The sequence below is a fragment of the Chrysemys picta genome, chromosome 5 (assembly GCF_011386835.1).
Source record: "Chrysemys picta bellii isolate R12L10 chromosome 5, ASM1138683v2, whole genome shotgun sequence".
NCBI classification, from domain to species: Eukaryota; Metazoa; Chordata; order Testudines; family Emydidae; genus Chrysemys; species Chrysemys picta.
This window is the reverse complement of record NC_088795.1, coordinates 50,786,188-50,808,100: the sequence shown is the minus strand read 5'-3', so window position 1 is coordinate 50,808,100 and position 21,913 is coordinate 50,786,188. Positions and strand designations below refer to the sequence as shown.

Genomic DNA, 21,913 nt, shown 5'->3' with positions numbered 1-21,913 from the left:
AAAGCTTCTCTGATGCGTGCCGCACCCTGCTGTACTCTTCTAACTGCCCTGATGTCTGGCTGCGCATAATCAGCGGCCAGGCAATTTGCCTCAACCTCCCACCCCGCCATAAATGTTTCCCCATTACTCTCACAGATATTTGCAAGGCAAGCAGCAATAACAATTGGAATATTGCCTTCTCTGAGGTCTATCCGAGTCAGTAAACTGCGCCAGCGCGCTTTTAAATGTCCAAATGCACATTCCACCACCATTTGGCACTTGCTCAGCCTATAGTTGAACAGGTCCTGACTCCTGTCCAGGCTGCCTGTGTACGGCTTCATGAGCCACGGCATTAAGGGGTAGGCTGGGTCCCCAAGGATAACGATAGGCATTTCAACATCCCCAACAGTTATTTTCTGGTCCGGGAAGAAAGTCCCTTCCTCCAGCTTTTGAAACAGACCAGAGTTCCTGAAGACTCGAGCATCATGTACCTTTCCCGGCCATCCCACGTTGATGTTAGTGAAATGTCCCTTGTGATCCACCAGGGCTTGCAGCAGCATTGAAAAGTACCCCTTGCGGTTTATGTACTTGGTGGCTTGGTGCTCCGGTGCCAAGATAGGGATATGGGTTCCGTCTGTCGCCCCACCACAGTTTGGGAATCCAATTGCAGCAAAGCCATCCACTATGACCTGCATATTTCCCAGAATCACTACCCTTGATATCAGCAGATCTTTGATTGCATTGGCTACTTGGATCACAGCAGCCCCCACAGTAGATTTGCCCACTCCAAATTGATTCCCGACTGACCGGTAACTGTCTGGCATTGCAAGCTTCCACAGGGCTATCGCCACTTGCTTCTCAACTGTGAGGGCTGCTCTCATCCTGATATTCTGGCGATTCAGGGCAGGGGAAAGCAAGTCACAAAGTTCATGAAAGTGCCCTTACGCATGCGAAAGTTTCGCAGCCACTGGGAATCGTCCCACACCTGCAACACGATGCAGTCCCACTAGTCTGTTCTTGTTTCCTGGGCCCAGAATCAGCGTTCCACGCCATGAACCTCCCCCAGTAACACCATGATTTGCACATTGCTGGGTCCTGTACTTTGTGAGAGGTCGTGTCCATGTCAATTTCTTCATCACTCTCATCGCCGCGCTGCAATCGCCTCCTCGCCTGGTTTTGCTTTGGCATGTTCTGCCTCTGCCTATACTCCAGGACAATGTGCGTGGTGTTCATAGTGCTCATAATTGCTGCGGTGATCTGAGCGGGCTCCATGATCCCAGTGCTCTGGCGTCTGGGCTGAAAAAAGGCACAAAACTATTGTCTGACAGAGGGAGGGAGGGGTGAGTGACAACATGGGTTACAGGTACAGGGAATTAAAATCAACAAAGGTGGCTGTGCATCAGGGAGAAACACAAACAACTGTCACACAGAATGCCCCCCCCCCAAAGATTGAACTCAAAACCCTGCTTTTAGCAGGCCGTTGATTTCACGGAGGGAGGGGGAAGCAAATGAATATAGATCAAATCTGGTCCATCTATTTTTTACATCTTAAGCTGGCAGCAGATGGTGCAGCATGACTGATAGCCATCGGCATCTTCTGGGCGCTTGGCAGAAAATGATGTACTACAACTGCTGACCATCATCGTCAAGATGGTTCAATAGGCCAGGAGACAAAACATGTCTGCCCAGGTGCCTCTGATTGAACTCACTGAGGAATACGACCATGATGGATACCAGTCGTAATACACCATCCACCGCCAAAAGGCAAGGAGCTGCTGCTGTGTAGCAATGCAGCCCCACGTCTGCCAGCACCCAGATAGCCGATGATGGCTACCAGTCATACTGCACTGTCTACTGCCAAAAGGCAATTAGCTCCTGCTGTGTAGCAATGCAGTACCACGTCTGCCGGTACCCAGATGACATATGGTGACGGTGAGCTGAGCTGAATGGGCTCCATGCTTGCCGTGGTATGTTGTCTGCACAGGTAACCCAGGCAAAAAGCCGCGAATCGATTGTCTGCCGTTGCTCTGACGGAAGGGGAGGGGCCTGACAACATGTACCCAGAATCCCCCGCGACACTGTTTTTGCATCATCAGGCATTGGGATCTCAACCCAGAATTCCAATGGGCGGCGGAGACTGCGGGAACTGTGGGATAGCTACCCACAGTGCAATGCTCCAGAAATCGACGCTAGCCTCGGTACTGTGGACGCGGTCCGCCGACTGCTTCTATAAATTCGACCTAATTTCATAGTGTAGACGTACCCTGAGAGCTTATGTTCATTCCAGTAAAGTTGATGTGGTTCAGCAAAGGACTATGGCCATATCAAAGATAAGAGTAAGAAATCAGAGGTATTATGGGGTCTCAGCAACTGAGTGATAGAACAAAACTGTTCAAGAGAAAGTTAATTTGTGTGTGTGGGTGGGGAGGAAATGAGAACCAAAATGAATGACAATTAGAACATATTCAAATAGTCTCCAAGGAGAGAGCTCTTAAAGATTTAAGGCCTTGCTTTTGCAGTAATGGCATTAGATGGATATTAGGGAAAAGATTAACCTCTTGAAAATGAAAGTGAAGAATGGGATAGACAAGGTAAATAAATTGCAAAATTATCAGTCAGACCAGGATTATCTGTGCCACAATAAATGTATCCTTATATCTTGTTATCCAGAAGCTGTAAGTGGAAACTTGAGTAAAATGAATTCAGAAAAAAATGTTCTACTATCTTTGTTTGACAAACAAAATATGTGAGGTCTAAATAAGGCCATAAGAGAAAAATCTCCATTAATCTATGTGATATTTCTCTATGAATCGTTGAACTATCTGCATTTTATTCAGAATCAAACTGTCTTTTAAAGAATCCCTATCCAAAGTGCCAAAGTAATTGTATTTTTTTCGTTTGTCTTAACTACTCTGTTTTTAGTAAAATAGAGTGGGCCAGAATTCCCCTTCCATGAATAAAATCACTTTTTTAAAAATACTTTCCATCCTAAATTGGGACAAAGTAAAAAATATGCATTTTTTTTTGTGGAAGGGCATTCCCAGAAAAAAAAAGTTTCATTCTTGCTCAACTATCTCTTATTACAACTTTCTCTCCCTACTTATCCCTCCAAAAAACCAGAAATAAACCATAAAACATAGATATGCCATGAAATATTTTTTTCAATGGAGAATATACTTTTCTTCTTTTAAGAAGCTCCTCTCCATTCATATTTAAAAATCAATAGCTTTTGTCAGAACCTAAATCAAGTAAGTTGTATTATGCATAAATGATTGGGGGTTGCTAGAAGCCACAAGTGTTAATGAATGGGTCATGAAAAGTTATCTTTATTCACATAAGATATTGATGTGATAAATTTCAAAAATCTCTACCACGTGTGCAAATATAACAATAACTGGACTAATTACAAAATAGCATGTAGTTACAAAACTGTTTTGGGATCCAGTTTCACAAGGTTTGTGGGTTCATACACAGATCTGACCACAATAGGTAGGTTATTACCAATTTTCCCATTACTGGTCACTTCAGTGTCCCTGGGATATCATTCATCAATAGAACTCCTACTGAATGGCAGCAGAGAGTCAGAACTGACTCCAGACAAGAGAAACAGCCTGCTACTGAAAACAGTTGATGGTTGCAACTGGATATCTCCCTTTCTTCTTCTACTGAACAAACCATTAAAACACTGACCTAGAACTTGCATTATGCAGTACCAACTACAATAATCATCTGATTCCAATCCAAATTATGTGACCTGCCATTTGGAGAGGCTATAAAGAATCTGATAATGATTGCAAACTCCTTGAGGTCAAACCTCATGTTTCCTCTGTTCCGAACATAGTCAATGCTGAACAAATAATAATGGTACATGTTGCTATACATAAGAAGGGGTGAAAGGAGATAATTTAAGGCATTGGTTAAGCATTTGTTTCTTATTCTTGCTTTACTTTTATCCGTGGAAAAAAGTGTCCTTTGAAAAATATAAAATAGATTGTGTTCATAATAGTGCCTTTTTATCCATGGTATCCCAAAGTCCTGTGCAAAATTGAAAACTGCTTGTGCTATGTCTGTAAAGCATTTTTCAACTACTGCTGAGCTCATAGTTCTAGGCATTAAAACTTGTTTTAAGGGATCTGGGGAAAGTATTTTTAAGGCTTACTAGGGTTATCCTCTATGTTTCAAGTGCTAGCGTGGAATTTTTTAACTTTCTTTTGAACAGCCTTCAGAAAGGTGTTTTGAAGACACCTTGGTTTAAAATTTACCCCGTATGACCATACCTCTGACACTACAGTAGCATTTCTAGTCTACTTCATACTTCAGTTCCATAGTGTTATATCTGAATATAAATTTATAATCAACTATAGTTCAGCTATAATAGATCAGATATGAATAGTAGGTCTGGTCAAAAAAAAATCTGTGGAACAAAAATTTTGAGGCTTCTGAATTTTTCATTCCAATGCAAAATGAAAATGAGACTTCTAGAAAATTTTCATGAAAAGAGAACAACTCACCCCAAAATATCCAATAGCCTGGTGGTAGGGCACAACCCAGGTTCAAATTTCTGCTCTGTTTGATTCCAAGCAGGTGCTAGAAAGTGGGTCTCTCTCCTATAACCTATGATTGCAAATAGTCCAGTTGCCCATGTTAGATGGTGGCCATTAACAATTGCCTCAGAAGTGTGCAACACCTCTATTAGGCACAGACATTGTGTGGTTGTCTTGCACACTGAAACTTAGTTGATAGAATCTATCAATTTTTGTTATACCTACTGTAACTGCAGATGTTATGCACATAGATCTTAATCCTTTTTTTAAAATTGTGTTAACTGACTTGCTTCAGTAATCTTTTAAATCAATTTCAGTTTTTGTAGGAAAAAGTAAAAACACAACTTTTTTCTTTATCTATACAATAGGACAGGGGTTGGCAACCTCTGGTACGCGGCTCACCAGGGTAAGCACCCTGGCGGGCCGGGCCAGTTTGTTTACCTGCCGCGTCGGCAGGTTCGGCCAATCACAGCTCCCACTGGCCGCGGTTCGCCGCTCCGGGCCAATGGGGGCGGTGGGAAGCCACGGCCAGCACATCCCTCGTCCCGCGCCTCTTCCCGCAGCCCCCATTGGCCTGGGACGGTGAACTGCAGCCAGTGGGAGCCGCGATCGGCCGAACCTGCCGACGCAGCAGGTAAACAAACTGGCCCGGCCTGCCAGGGTGCTTACCCTGGTGCACCATGTGCCAGAGGCTGCTGACCCCTGCAATAGGATAACTATCCTGGAATCTTGTCCATCACTCTGAACCCTAGAATGTCTGTTAAGATAGCATAAAGCTATAGAAACTGCTACAAGCATGGCTGAAAGCTTTTTGTTGAGAATATCACCAGATTGATTCATCATCAGGTTTTGTAATCTGTCTGCACCCACTCAACCATTTTGTCTTTACGAGTTACATCCTGCAGTGTATAGCTAGAGTAAAGCATGCAGCTATGTCATGCAAAGAGTCCTAGACCATGGTAATATCAGAGCTAACTCAATCACAACTTTTCCTCTACTAATTTACACACACAAACTTAATTGGTTGTATGAAGGAGACTGCAGAGATGGTGGACTACTTGGCCCAACTGCATCAGCACCCACACAAATCAACACAACTCTCCCAGCACAACCTCTCCTAGAAAATCAATACAACCATCAGACATCAATCTGAAGCCTTGAATGTCTGAGTAAGTGTTGGGGGCGGGAGGGGAAATGGAAACAGCTACAAGAATGGTTGAGACTTTTTGCTTAGAATATCACTGGCATTTGCAATCTGTTACCATCCAATTTTTTAAGTTCTCAGCCATTTTGGGCTATGTGAATTTATGAACTAAACTCATGCTGTTTCAACGACTAGTTACTGCTAAAACTGTTGCCTTTTTATTTCATTGTGTACTTTCTTGTTGTATTATGGGAGAAGATAAATAGGGTGTCTGTAATTCCTTCTTTGTACCATTCATTATTTTATATACCTCTGTGTCAACTCTTATTCTAAACTACATAGCTGTAATCTCTTTAAGGAATGGAGAATTTGCTTATGTTTTTTTTCCCTATGTAGCTGTTTCTGCTCACTCATCTGCCAGAAAAAGACTGTGTTTTCCTTAAAAATGTGATAGTAAACACCATCTAATATTTTAGATAAGTGATCTATGAAGTATGAAGTGCTCTGGACTCAGGAAATTCAGTTTATGCTGTCAGTGATCTTTGGATGTGAAGGCAGAAAAGAGAATCATCATCAGAGAGGAGGGATGGTTGAGTGATTCTTTCAAATGCCAGACAATGTCTTTTTGTATAAAAGGCTCCTCTCCAGGAAGCTGGCAAAGGATGATAAGTAAAGTTTCCAGTAAAGACAGTGGACTTTGTCACATTTGATTATAAAAATGTAGGGAGACTTACATTATTACTTCACTATCCTGGAAAATTAATTCTTTTACTAGACTATGGAAAGCCATTTTAGAGGAAGATGAGGTTGCTGCTTCAGTGCTCAAGCTTCTGTCTATTAGTGAAAGATGTACAATAAACTTATACAGAGGAAAAAATGTTTATTAATTTCCTCTTTCTGGGTGAAGCGTATTCTAGATACATGGCAAATTAATGCCTCCTGAAATAATTTACAGTGTTGTCAGTGATCCTAACTTTTACTATATCCTATGCACTATATCCTTTCATGTCTCTTCCCCTCTATTGTTTTCTTTATTCCTTAGTTGCATTTTGTGTTTAAATTATGTTGCAAACTCTTTGGGTAAGGAACCAAACTTGCTATGTGCTTTTATATACAAGACAATGGGGACATGATCTTTGACTGGATCTCTTTGGGTACTAGCAATTTTTCTTTAAAGTAGATAACTCCAGTTTTAATTTAGTTTCCCTTTGAGGGTCTGGCTGGGTTTGAAGGGAAACTCAGGGCATAATACTGCAATTACTACTGAAGTGGAATTTCCACAGATTTCTTTGGGTGTTTCGTGTGTCCAGAATGAGGGCCTCAAAGTGAAAATCTAGATGTGGAAACCTATTACAGAGCTGCCCGGGGGGGGGGCCCATGAGAGTTTTTTGGAGCCCCTGGAGCGGGGTCCTTCACTCGCTCCCAGGGCCCATGAAAACTCTTGCGGGGCCCGGGCCCCCGGAGCTTCATCCGCTCCGGGTCTTTGGCGGCAGTTTGGCGGCGGGGGGTCCTTCTGCTCCGGGATCTGCCGCCGAAGTGCCCTGAAGACCCGTGGCGGGAGGGTCCTTCCACCCCGGGACCCGCCACCGAAATGCCGGGTCTTGGGCGGCAGGGGCCCCTGCCGCCGAAGACCCCAGGCCTCCTGAATCCTCTGGGCGGCCCTGACCTATTAGGATCAAAATCAAAGAAATTTTGCAGAGCTCTTATGTAGTTACAAACAGGAAAAGGAAATGTGTAAATATAACCCTATTTTCACTGAAAGGACATAATCTGGAATCATATCAAATCTGGTTTTATAACCCTTAAATAACCCCCTCTGATTTGGACCTAAAATACTTTCTTAGTGTCCCTTTAATTTTGCTGAAAAATGTTTGGTCTGTTTATTCAAATCACACTTTCTGTGCAGATGAACCATCAGTGGGTTAATGCTTACCTCTCTATAAGTTATTGGGTAGCCAGTTTTGGGGAAGTATTTGAATTTCCTGTTGGCAGATCAGAATACCTCCAATACTGATATTGTCAGTCTAGTTTCTGGAGGTGGAATATGGATATGTACATTCTGCAACTTTCACTCATCATGGAACGTTTCACATGCAATGAGAAGCAAAGCAGAGTTAGCCATGTGAGAATCTCTTCAGCTTTCTCTCTCTGCTTCACTGCTTCTTGTCTCAGCCCATGTAAGTGATACCTTCTTTTTGAACATCAAGACTTGAGTGATCAGATAATAAAGGGTAACTGTTAATCAAATGACTGTGCAAAGAAAACAACAAACTTCCATCAAATATTATTTTAAACAGATTTATTGTTATACTCATTTATTTTCTATTCTGAAGTAGAGACATATAGATTTTCCAGGTTTAAAACACGCTTGCATTTTTTTAAGCTGAAAAAGTATTAACAGTTTGTTTTTAACAGTCAGAATAAAGAGATGCTACAATAGTATTTTTTAAAGATTGTTTAAGAACAACCTGAATATCAAACAAAACAAAAATAAACCAACTTTTAGAAATTATAAAATCTGCTGAATGACTCAAGGATAAAAAGCATTTTAAAATTGACTTTTAGGTCATCCTTTCTTTGTTTTGATTTTTGAAGGTGCTTGAAATTCATAGTTTGCTAGTTCTCATTCCACTTGATGTCCCAGCATGTACTAAGGTGGTGTTGCAATACCTACTGTTAGACCCGCAATAGAGGTCTCCCTGTGGGATGGGGAGCAGGCAGATATCAGACACACTGTTGGTATATAATATTCTAAATGCTCTTTATTGATTACAAAACAAACCTTACTCACTCCACATTCACACCCCAAACATACTATATCAGAATCTAATGGTGAGAATGGTCCTAAATGGCAATCGAGATGCCTTCTGATCATAAGATTCTGGGAGCCAGCAAAAACCACATCTATATCCACATGGGGCTCTGGATCAATAAACGACTCCTTTTGCAGAAATCATAGTCCATTTATACTCCATTCCGTCTGGTCATCGGTTCTTTGCCTTTGTTTACTAGGCCTTCTACTCACACAATTCCAAAGAGACAATCCTGGGCAGGCTGCCATGATCCAAGGTGTGCCATTTCCTCCAATTCTGATACGATTGTATATCAGTCCAGCTGGTGTTTCTTTTTCTGCTGATTCTCCATATTTTTCTCTGAACTTAACAAATTGTTTTTGCACGAATAGTTCTAGATGTTAAGTTCTTGCTTTGGTTGCCAATTTGCAATGCATGTATTCATGTCAAGCACGCGTCGTTCATATCAGTCCTCAATGATCTAAACATATTACATGGATATATGAATCACAATGTATATTGAGATATATATATTTCCCAACATCCCCCCTCCCGATACAATAATTAACGGCATTAATCATGTATCACTTTATAATTTCGCAAGCAATTCAATTTTATGTATCACTTGCTCCAAAACTTCTTGTTGCTTTCTTATTTGGCAATATAAACATAGCATAATAAAGGTTAACAAAATCATTAATGCAAATAATATGACAATGGGAAGTAGCATTAAATTTAGAAAAGCTATGAGACTGGGAGACCATCCTTTAAAAATATCATACCAATGAGAAATTGCCAATTCTTCTTCTCCTCCTTTCCCCAATTTTAATATTTGACCATTGTGTATCAAAATGTTATTTTTTCCCAGCTGAGCAGTCTTAGATACATCTTTTGCATATTGCCTGGTTTTTATTGTTTTCATCAATCAATTTTTTCCGTTGTTCCCAATGTATCCCCAAATCAAAGGATCAGTTCACATCTTTTGATTCCCAAACAATTTCCTTTTTTAAGAATAGAGGATCTTGGTAAATAATTCCATTAATAATGACTTCTGTTACATTATATTTACATGACTCAATTGCTCCTTTTTCTGTCATACTTCCCCAAAACACATGTTTTTCAGTGGTTACCACACAAATATACCTGTTGCCTAAATCAAACGTTCTTGTGCCATTAGAGGCTAAATATTGCATGGTACATTGTCCGCTTAAATGCTTCAAATGACATCCCTCTAGGGACCAAGTTAGTTTTGGGCACACCCATTTACTTCATCCCCACTCTCCACAGTGGTTCGTTAATTCTACTAATTTATACCCCCCCTTTTTCTTGAATCAAGTGCGTCCCATTTATTTTTATTTGCCATAACTCTTCATTAATATTTTTGCAACACCCAGGCCATTACTGCTTTTCTTTGCTTCCCTCCTGCAATTTGTTGATTCCATATATATATATGTTTCCCTCCTGCAATTTGTTGATTCCATACATATATTCCATATATTGCCCATTACTTAACAGATTAACCATTCTTTCTATTTATTGGATCCCATAAGTTTGCATTTGTACACATCATATTGCTAGTACAGTTTTATTGTCAATCTCAGACACACCAAATAGATTTACATTTAGAGACCTTTTCAAGGTTTGGGTTTGTTTCAATTGGAATTCCACACTTCTTATTCCTTGTTCCGATAATGCACCAAACTTTTGTGTCACGTCTGTATAGGCCCCAAAACCTTACCCAAAGCTGACATTTTCCTTGTAATGTCTCAATATCCAATAAGTTTAAAGCTCCAGCACCAATACTACCTATGACATATTCCCCATACCTCTCATTTCGTATAGTCCCATCTCCCCATTGTTGTTGCCATGCATGAAATAGAGGCAAGGTGTGTGGCATACACTCTGGGTGTAGTGCAGTTATGTTTACCTGTGCTCCTTCCAACCAGATTGTTTTATCCACAATAGTTAGGGCTTCGATTACTTCTCATGTCCTATATGGGTGCTCGTCTGCCATGATTCTTGGTGTAATCTTGTTTACTGGTATCTCATTAATAAACATAAAAGACCATATCCACGAAAATATATTCCACCATTAATTTTCCTAAAGTAACTCAATCTTCTTATTATGAAGGATTTTCCATTACACCATATTCCCATAATTTAAGAGCCACTAACTCATTCCATCCCACAAGGGTATTAGCCAATTCTTGTTCATTAGTCACATCTAGGGTGACTACATCAAATCCCAAAAGGTACAGTTCAGAATACTCGTATTCAGATTGTTCTCATCATAACTAAACCTAAACACTAGGTGATCTTTTCCCCTTAGTATGTACAAATACCTCCATTGATCTTCCAAATCTGTTGGCTTTAGATATTTCCATATCACATTTTTGCCATTTTCCCACCATATTTCAAATTTTACCTCAAAAGGTTTTTCTTTACATCTGGTTTTGTTTGGTCCTGTTTTTTCCATTCTGTCCCACAAATAGTCAAATGTATTATTCCATACCTCCAACCTAGAGGTGCTCCCATATGTATATCCATGTACCCCTACATTTCCCCAAATATTCAAAAAACATAAAAGCCAAAAACCATATTTCCACCCATTTTGAATTATGAAAATCCTCAATATTGAATCCATGGCCATTATTCCATAGGAATAATGTCCAATGCTTCTGGCCATATTAGTCTAAATACTTACTCTAACCCCTTCTATCTTTGCTCTAGCTCTGATATTATTTTTTTTCTTCCTAAAATATAATGCACCCAACTTCTACTAAGCACAAAATGTAAAGCAAAGTAAACATAAGCAATAAATCAATTACAAAAATTGTAGCACTGTATCCAAACTCCAAATCCAAGGTCCATACAGGATAATCTCCGGTGTAATTGGGCATTCCTTTCCCTCTGTAAGATAAACTAAAAGAAAAAGAAAGGAACATTATATAATCTTTAGGCCATAATTTCAATTGTGATGTGTGGACCCGCTTTCCCTTTTCCCCTTATTAATCTGCACTACAGTAGGTGAAATTTTATTAATGATGGAAAATGGTCGAACCCATGTAGACTCCAGGACATATTTTCAATATTAATTTCAAATACATTACTCTATCTCCAATTTTCTATAATTTACTGTCCTGAGCCACATGAGAATCCATATAGTTGCTTGTTTTTTTCAGTGGCATCAGTCAGTTTAAATTCCATTTTCTTAAATTGCATCGGTAACTCTCTTACCCACTGGGTAACTGATACCACCTCTTCTTCTTCTGGGTACAATAAAGGGCTCTACAATCTGATTGGCCTTCCAAAGAGAATTTGATAAGGCTGGTAGCCAGTACTCAATCGATCATTACTTTGGATTGCCACCAACACCATTGGCAATTTATCATCCCAATCTTTGCCAATTTTTTTGCACTACTTTGCGTAGAGCTTGCTTAATAGTTTGATCCATCCTTTCTACTGTCTCTGGCGATTGAGGATGATAGGGGATATGTAGTTATTGCTTTATTCCTAAAGCTTTTAATAAACTTTTAATTACTTCTCCTACAAAATGTGGCCCATTATCTGAATCAATTACTTTTGGAGTTCCATATCTACTAAACACTACTTCCCACAACTTTTTAGCAGTGGTCTCTGCAGTATGATTTCTGGAGGGAATCTCCTCCACCCATCCAGAAAAGGAATCTGCTATCACTAATAAATATTGATTCCCCCTTTGGGTCTTAGACAATTTATCAGTATAATCAACCTGTATTCTACTCCCCACAATTCTTTGCAACAAGGGTCCCGAATTCGGTGGTCTATTCCTGTCTGCTGCACACCTTATGCAGTTTTTAACAAAGTTTTCTATGTCCTATCGCACCTTAGGCCATATTCCAGCATGCTTTACCTTAAAGAGAGTATTCTCTGTTCCTTGGTGGGCCATAGAGTTACACAGGTTAATAATTTCTTCTCTTTGAAGTTTTTCAGGTACCCACTTTACCTCTTCTCTTTTCTTATTCACCTCATAGCCATCTTGTATATTCCAGTTTCCCCATCTTTCCTCAGGTTTAACCTCCTGTTTATGGCTTGAGCACTAGTAACTACTGTCCGAGACCAATACAGGTTCGAATGAGGATTCGAGTGGAAGAGGAAAATTGAGACAGAGGCAGATTGTAATTCAAAACATGTGGCCGTTTATTAATGGGGGATGAATCACAACTTGGGCTGGGGAGGAGCACCTATACCAACTAACAGTACAAATTCAATTGGAATGGGAATAAGTAACCAACCAAAAATATCACCAGAGCAGTAATATAAAAGAGTCTATGTACACTTAACAACAAGGAATCAGATAATTTACAACCAACTATTTACTGAAAAACCAGAACAAACATACAAAACTGAGTAAACTGTAACAATTCGTCCTCTATACATTATACATGAGACTTGGTACCAAGTAATAAAGAAAAAAGGCCTAACAAACAGAATATCTACAAAAATTAATATGTACATACCACACTCCAGGCGCAGCTGACCAGCAGTACAGACACCAGGGACATGATGAGATGTAACTCGAGATGACACGACACGAGCCGGCTAAATCCGGAGGAGATCCTGGCTGAAAGGTGATCAGGCCTTCCAGCTAACACGTGGACACTCCAGCTGTTTTATGCGAGGGACATTGTTTTGTTCAAAGACCCTTGCTCGTGCTAGCATCTAATTGGTTCCCCGCTCCTACATCAACCAGGCTCCGAGCTGGTGCCTTCTACGTAAACAGACACTGCACCCGGCACGCTAAGCTTATGCACACGGCATGCTGGAATTGTAGCACACGGTACCAATGTGACCCACAATTGACCAGGCGGAAGGTTCGAGAATGGTCACATGGCCCCAATGTGTTGCACACAACACCAAGGCGCTGCACACGGCATCAAGGTGCTGCACACGGCACCGATGTGACCTTCTGACCGACAATTGGCCATCCAGATGCCATGACAGAGCATAGGGCTGTGACAACTACCATAACTCCCAAAGGTTCCTTTGCTGCTAATTTAGCTAAAGCATCCAATTTATCATTCCAATATTTTTCATTCCCTTCTCACTTTTGATGACCTTTAATATGTCTTACTCTTAATTTTCCTGGGTGTTTTTTCAACTAATCATAGATAGATTTCCAGTTCTCCTTTTGGACCATTTTTTTCCCTCTCAGCTCTTTCCCAAGGATTCTTTTTTCAAACCCCAATCCAGTATAACAGTCCTTGTACCACAAAGTCTGACGTCATATAGACATAAAGACAGTCTGCAACATTATTTTTCTGTTTAAGCAGATCACTAAGAGCTCTGATCTCTGCTCCCTGAGCTGAAGTCATACTCATAGAACCAGAAATAGTTTCCCCATCAATTTTTACAGTAGCACATCCCATATATTACTTAGACTTCTAATGGTATGAACTACCATCTGTAAATCAAACCTCTTTTTCTCGGAGGCTTAACACTTCATCTATGGGGGGTGCTTCTTCAACTAATTTCGGTTTGGTTTCTGGAAGTGGGCATTCATGCTCCTCTCCTTCCGTCAGGAGGGCATATGGTAACATCATTGCTTGTTTGTTATTCTCATAAGTAACATCTCTGCTAGTTAACATCAAGGTCCATTGGGCCATCTGTGGGGTCCCATGTGGAGCGGATAAAGCACACGACCAATGTGGTTGCAAGCTGAATCCGAATCCTGTTTATTACAAGCTTTCTTTTATAGTTTTTCTCAACATTACATAGCACAATTAGGCTATAATCACACATCTACAGATTGGACAAGAAGGAGAATCATGTGTTTATCACATGTATAGCCCCACACCGATTGGTTTAACCGTTCCTTACATAAGGCCATGATTTATCACCTTATTTACCTCATCTTATATAATCCCTAGACCACCAGGGGGCCTTACATAAGGCCATGATTTATTACCTTGTTTACCTCATCTTATATAATCCCTAGACCACCAGGGGGGCCTTACATAAGGCCATGATTTATTACCTTGCAAGTGTCCCATCGTGACCCTTACCTCCTCATGGAACTTTCCATTAGGTTGGTGTAGGGATGATACATCCCCACACCTCCCCCCTTTTTCTTAAATAAGGAACTTTTTAAGAAACGTAATATTACGTAAATGCCCACGAAAACCATTGGGGTGTAAATAAGGATAGCCAATAAGACATGTTTTAAAGGGATCTGATGGGGTGGCCATGGACAAGCAAAAAGGGCTTTTTGGCCAGTTTGGTTTGCCCAGGTGACCCAAACATTTTGTCGTGGGTTAACAAAAGGTACAGAGTTTGGACATACAAAGACCCCTGCTCCTATAATAAGAAGTCCGAACAAATAGAAGTACAGCATTATCAGGTGTCTTGGCTGTGAAAAACAACAAGTGCAGGTTCGGTGTCGTGGGGTCGTCGTCCGGCTTCTGCGTGGCGGCGTCGGGCTCTTTAGCAATTTGTGTCTTGAGCCACGGCCGGAGGGATCTTATCCGGTGGTTTTTTCCTATATGTCCTTTCAAAGTTAGATAAGCCTGGCTCCGCCATTCTTTCCAACCTATTCCGCAACTGCTCACCCTGCCCCGGGAACTCCGCCCAGAACTCTGGGGTACAAACATCATTGGTGACAGGAAAGCCGGGCTGGTTCAGGGCTCGCAATGTGTGGGACTGCGGGGGATGGCTCTTACCGGCCAAATGGGACAACTGATTCAGCAGGTCCTGTAGCTGAAGGCCCTGTTTGTACATTTCCGCCCGAAATTCTTGTAACTTATCCCCTTCTGGGCTCGAGACCTCCATTTTATCCGCGGGGTTGTCCGGTAACGGGAAGATACTAGGATCAGCTTCAGGTGCACTGGGGATGAGTGGTATGATAGTGTCCTTACCCCCAAAGAACTCACGGGCTCCCACCGGCAACACATAAGGCGGCTCCTCTTTTGCCCGAAAGAGGTCATTAATGGCCGACTGGACCTTGGCTTCTGCCGCAAGCGTCTCTATCAGTTTTTTAGATTTGCACCATATTTGGCTTAATGATACGGCCTCCTTGTTACCATGAGAGACTGACTCCCAGAGGTCAGAGCCTAGACTTTCCCAGACTGCCTTATCAAAGACAGTATTAGGAATAACAAAAAACCCGCGTCTTTGCCCCCATTTCAACGAACGGGACAACACGTCAGAGGGAAGCTTCTCTCCCCGCTTTTCAGCGATGCGTAATAAAAAATTATGCACCATCTCCTCTTCTGCAGACAAAGCAGAGCCCATTTTATTAAATGCAGCTGCTCACCTGTGAGCTCACGAACGTCTCTCTCGGACGACCAGGAGCCGGTATCCTCCAGTACCTCCTGCCACGGCTGCCACCTCCGCCTTTTCTCACCGAACGCTTCAGTCGGCTGTGAGCTCATGAACGTCTCTCTCGGACGACCAGGAGCCGGTATCCTCCGGTACCTCCTGCCGCGGCTGCCACCTCCGCCTTTTCTCACCGAACGCTTCAGTCGGCTGCCTCGATGTCCAAGCCGAATCACGTCGGGGTCACCATTTGTGGGGTCCCATGCGGAGCGGATAAAGCACACGACCAATGTGGTTGCAAGCTGAATCCGAATCCTGTTTATTACAAGCTTTCTTTTATAGTTTTTCTCAACATTACATAACACAATTAGGCTATAATCACACATCTTACGGATTGGACAAGAAGGAGAATCATGTGTTTATCACATGTATAGCCCCACACCGATTGGTTTAACCATTCCTTACATAAGGCCATGATTTATCACCTTGTTTACCTCATCTTATATAATCCCTAGACCACCAGGGGGCCTTACATAAGGCCATGATTTATTACCTTGCAAGTGTCCCATCGTGACCCTTACCTCCTCATGGAACTTTCCATTAGGTTGGTGTAGGGATGATACATCCCCACAGCCATCCTGGTATTTGATACTCCTTTCCCCTACAGTTTACCTGATAAAATATACTTCAGGGGAGAGTGAGGTTTTTGTATTATAGTAGGGGCTGTGTCAGTAGTCAAAGCAAAAGTTTCGATGGCTCATACAGCAGCTAAACATTCTCTTTCACAGATCCCAAACTGCTACTCCATAAGGGCTAATCTTCTAGATGTGTATGCTACTGGTATTCACTTCCTGTCAATTTTCTGCATTAGTACTGCCACTAGACCCTGTTGGGTAGCTGCCAACTTAATCACAAACGGCTTGTTTATTTCAGGGAATTTCAGTGTCCTCCCCCACACTAATATGTTGTCTACATATAAGGTGACATTCTCCCAATCCTCTTTGGATAATTGATCCAGCATTTGCACCACATGTTGGTGCACAATAGCTGGAATGCAGTGTAGGCACTGGGGAATTCTTTTAAATCAGTACTGCTGTCTCTTAAAAGTAAACACAAAGTGGGTCCAAGAATTGGGATGCAATGGGATGGCGAAAAAACAATTTGCTAAATCTATGACAGAGAACCATTTATGGCCCCCAGGTATTCTTGCCATCACTTGAGGTAGATCTGCCACTATTGGTGCCATGTGGGGGTAGCTTTATTAATTTGTCTAAAATCCACTGTCAATCTCCAATCTTCTGAGGCTTTTAATATGGGCCAAATTGGGCTATTGTATGCGGAATTCCCCTTTTTAATCACTCCCTGTTCTAATGATTCAATTTTTTTTTAAATTCCTGCCCCTGCCTACACAGGATATTTATATTGTCTCTATGGTGGCATTTCTTCCCTCATGATTTTAATACATGATTTGATTTTACCACATTCTGCCTTATTCTTAATCCATACATCAGGAAACTCCTTTACCCACACATTCCGTTGATTGAGTACAATCTCCTCCACTGCTCCTGTAGCATATATTCTTGGAATGTACCTGCTGTCAGGATGCTTTCCATCCAGCAGGGCACACACCAAAGAACTCCATTAGTTAAATCCAAAACAAAGGATTCCTCCTCAAAAACGGAGTTCCCAGTGTTACTGACTCGGCCACCTGATCTGAAGCATTTGTTCTTTACAAGAAAAATCCCCCCACTCTCTCTTTGAAATAGCTATTTCTATTGGAGGATACCTTTTTCCTGTCACTCCTTCCCCAATAAAGGAGGCTGCTGTAATGATATCTGACACATTTCGAGTCAAATCACAACTTTTCTTTACACCAGCCTCACTATCCAATAGGGCATCTTTGGATCCATTATCTCCTACAATGACAGTTGTCCTAGGCCTCCCATTTGAATCCCATCTTAATCTAGTTACCGTCTCCCATTCCTGAGGGCCCATTTCCAGTCTGAGCAACTTGTTATCAGGGCTTCCCTTTAGAGCAGGTTTCTCTGAATCCTCAGCTTGCATAGCTGCAATATTTTTCTGCTCCTTTCTTCTTCCATCCTTTGCATTTTTTTGATCAGTTCATCAGTACGTCTCCCATTCCATTTGTCCATATCTACTCCCCTCAATTTCAAATACCTCCACGCGATATTCTAAATCATATTTACTCCCTTCTGGGGCTCATTTTGATTATTCCACCCTCTACCTCCTTGGGATAGGGTGTTTTGTCCTCTATCTGGGCCTCTTCCCATCTCTCAGTATCCTGATTTATAAGCACTCTCATTTGAATATGTTATTGCTTCAACAAAAGGTACTCTGAGTTTCAATCCTTTTACCTGGCTTCCCCCTTTCATCATTCATTGGCATACTATCCAGTGCATCCAATTAATTCCTTATCTTGGGCTGCTTGGTTCACCAAATGAATAGACATCGTTAATAAATTTCTGTCCAATCCTTCAAACACATCATTCCAAAATTCCCTCTGATTCAAACCAACTGCCATCAAAGAATCAACTGTGACATGTCTGGCAATCTCTGCCCTGGGATTAGTCACCGGTTGTATTTCCAGGGCTTTGGGACAGAGCCTGGAGCTGGAGCGCGGAGCACCTCCGGAGCAGTGGAGCTGCAGGTTTTTGCCTGGAGCTGGAGCAGAGGCAGAACACAGTTCCAAAGCCCTGTTTATTTCTCCAGCCAATAATCCCAATGTTATTCTCCTTAACAGGTAATCCCTGGGTGAATCTCCGGGCGTCATGTAATCTGTACTGGATAACACCTATCTCTTTCCCTAACAACATAATAAATCATGGTATCATTTGGTGTGCTTCTGCATTTTTCACTCAATCTACTACCTGTCTAATCTCACCAGTGATAGCTGCCCTAATTAAATATAAATCAATCTCATAGGTTAAATTCTCTGTTCCTCCTAACGCTGCCCACTATACTAGCCATGTAGCTAAATTTTTCATATTCACTGGGCCTAATGACTTTACCATCAACTGTAAATCTGATGAACTCACAGGGATTATTTGTGCCTGCTCTGACTGTATCTCCCCCGCTGCATCCTTAGTGGTTGATCTCCATTCTAGCACTGCTACAGATTTTTCTGGCTTAGGTTCTTCCAGCCAGTTTCTTCTTTCTTCCCTCAATTTAGTATAAAGCCCCTCTCAAGGTTGGTCAAATTCCCTTCTCTCTTGACCCCCTCGCAGATCATCTCCATACCAAATATCATTGGAATCCAAATTTCTGTTTGACACACAACCGCAACTTGCAGCTCCTGTATTTTCACTTGCTTTTTCAATGCTCTATAGTTTTCTGGCATGAACTGTGAGAAACGCTTGTGATCTCCTCTTCCTTTTCCTTAGCCAAATCACAAATTAACTCTAATTCCTAACATTTGATGATCTAATTTATCTTTGTTTTAATCTTTTCCAATCCATCATTCTTTTATCCAATTCCCTATTTTGTTTCCCCATTTGTTATAACTGAGTTTGCATTATCTGTGCCTGCCTTACTTCCCGCTGCAAATTTTCCTGGCAAGTTTTAAAAGTCTCTTGTAATATTTGTAACTCTGCACAGACTTCCTCCTTACATGCAATTGCCTTTTTTACAGCTTGCCACAACTATACTATGGCCATTTGTTTTTTTATTGGCCTTAGGTTTGTACAGCTGTACATATTTCTCAAATATAGTTTCTAAGGTATCAAATATTATTACATACAGTTCCACTGCACCTTCCAGCCAAGGGCATGTCCCAAATTCAATAATCTCCTTCTCTAACAGAGAAGGGGCTTTAAGTTGAGTCCACTGTGGTGCCTCTTCCACCCCTTTACTTCTTTTGTTAAACAGTGTTTTAAACATTACAATAACACCACATGGTATCTCCCCACACATTTTTATTTTTCCTCACTAATTTCACAAATAAGGAGTCACCCTTATTAGTCTTAAATAAGGACTCCCCCGACTCTATGAGACTCTGTCTTGAAATCCAGCATTCCTTAATATCTCTCCCTGCTCTGCATTCTCCACCACATGTTAGACCTGCAATAGAGGTCTCCCTACAGGATGGGGAGCAGGCAGATACTGGACACAGTGTTGGTATATAATACTCAATGCTCTTTATTGATTACAAAACAAATCTTACTCACTCCACTTTCACACCCCAAACATACTAACCCCCCAAAAGGTCAGAATGTTCCCGATGGTCAGTCAAGATCATAAGATTTGGGGATCAAACCACATCTATATCCACACGGGGGCTCTGGATCAATAAACAACTCCTATTTGCAGAAATCATAGGCAACCATTTATACCAGTCCATTCTATCATGTCATCGGTTCTTTGCCTTTGTTTACCAGGCCTTCTACCCAAACAATTCCAAAGAGACAATCCTGGGCAGGCCGCCATGATTCAAGGCATGCCGTTTCCTCAAATTCTTATACAATTTTATATCAGTCTAGCTGGTGGTGTTTCCTTTTCTGCTCATTCTCCATATTTTTCTCAGAACATAAGATTGTTTCACTAATAGTTCTTGACCTTCATTTCTTGCTTCGTTTGCCAACTTGCAATGCATGTATTCATGTCAAGCATGTGTCATTCATACCAGGCCTCAATGACCTATAACATATTACATAGATATATGAATCAGTGTGCGTGTGTGTGTGTATATATATATATATATCCAAACATTACCACAGAGCTTAAGCACAGCATGCAGCCAGTCTTCAGGGCCAGGCTCAGGCAGGTTCCATTTTGTTGTCAGTTTGTGGCACCATTGAAAACAGACTTTTCCCTGTATGTATTCAATTGTAAGAGCTGGAATAAATAAAACCAGGGTCCATCTTTTATACAAGTTATCTCCCCACTTCTCATCTACACACACAAAAATGTCTCCCCTCCAAAAGCAAACAATTTTGATAATTTGTATGAAAGGTCAGATACTATTGTGGGTAGGAATCCATATAAATAAGCACCAAGATAAACTTCACAGTGTTAGAGTCTGGATGGAGTTTTATCTTGAATCCATTTTGTTAATGTCAGTGGAATCCAATTTAATTAGGACCCATAAGACTGTCAACTTTTGTACCAGTTTTAAGTGTTTTATAATGTTGTGGACTACTGTCCATGAAGCACTGGGCCAAGGTCACAAAGTCATGTAACACAGACCACCAAACAGACATCAGATGATAAAGACTTCTTTTTTATCATATTATAAAATCAGTCAATATTATCTCAGTTTCCAGTTGGTTGTAGAAGATATAATTTTGAATATTTAATAGCAGAACCAAAGTTGTGGGCAAGGTTGGCATACTTGATTGATATGTGTTATCTGTTGTTGCACTGGTGATTCAACAGCCTCTTATCTCTGGTTTCTATTTCCCTTTTGGGTCCTTTCTTTACAATTTGTTAGCCTGTTTAACTTCACCCAGTACTTGCTGAATTCTTTCCAAACTTCCCAGGCTTATATTCTACATCTTTATTTTTCCCTTTTGTGTCTTCACTTCAGTCCTAATTGCAAATATAACTAAACACTATCACTATTGCTTATGCTTCCCTAGTGGTACATCTCCAATCTGCATTAGTGAAATCAAATTCCAAGCAAAGTTATCTGCATGCTTTCAACTCCATTTACCATTATGAACAGAAGTTGTTCTCAATCTGTTGACCTGTAGAGACCTTCCTGGTTTCATGGAAGGTATAGGATGGGGAAATCGGGAAAAGGCAGGTAGCTCACAGAGATCTCGCTTCTTATGAACTGATATGCAGAATGTCAAAATAGGAGGTTTGCTTTTGTAAAGAAATGTACCAATACCATGTTTACAAACTTGAGCTACAAGTGGAGTAATGGCAATATATGCCTTCCCCACCCCCTCTTTTTTTTTTTCTTGATTTATTTATTCATTTGTGTCTTTTTTTTTTTTTTTTGGTTGAATTGTGGAGATGGGGCTGAAACAAACCCTACATCCAAACTCTACAAAACTGTATGGGAGTAAAAGCATTAAAAATGTGTTTCTGAAACAAACTTGGAAATAACCTGTATTGGTAATGGGTCCTGAATCCAAATGCCTTGAATATCTAGGTGTTGAAAATTCATATAGCACTGCTGAATTTTGCAGCTTGACCTC

At 41.1% G+C, this 21,913-nt stretch overlaps 1 protein-coding gene and 1 long non-coding RNA gene across 2 annotated transcripts in view; both read left to right on the top strand.

Annotated features, from left to right (window-relative positions):
* LOC135984112 (uncharacterized) overlaps window positions 1–21,913 on the top strand; it is a 92,631-nt gene that overhangs the window by 28,627 nt on the left and 42,091 nt on the right. The window lies entirely within an intron of this gene.
* Window positions 1–21,913, top strand: part of LOC135983855 (uncharacterized) — a 31,773-nt gene that overhangs the window by 2,340 nt on the left and 7,520 nt on the right. The window lies entirely within an intron of this gene.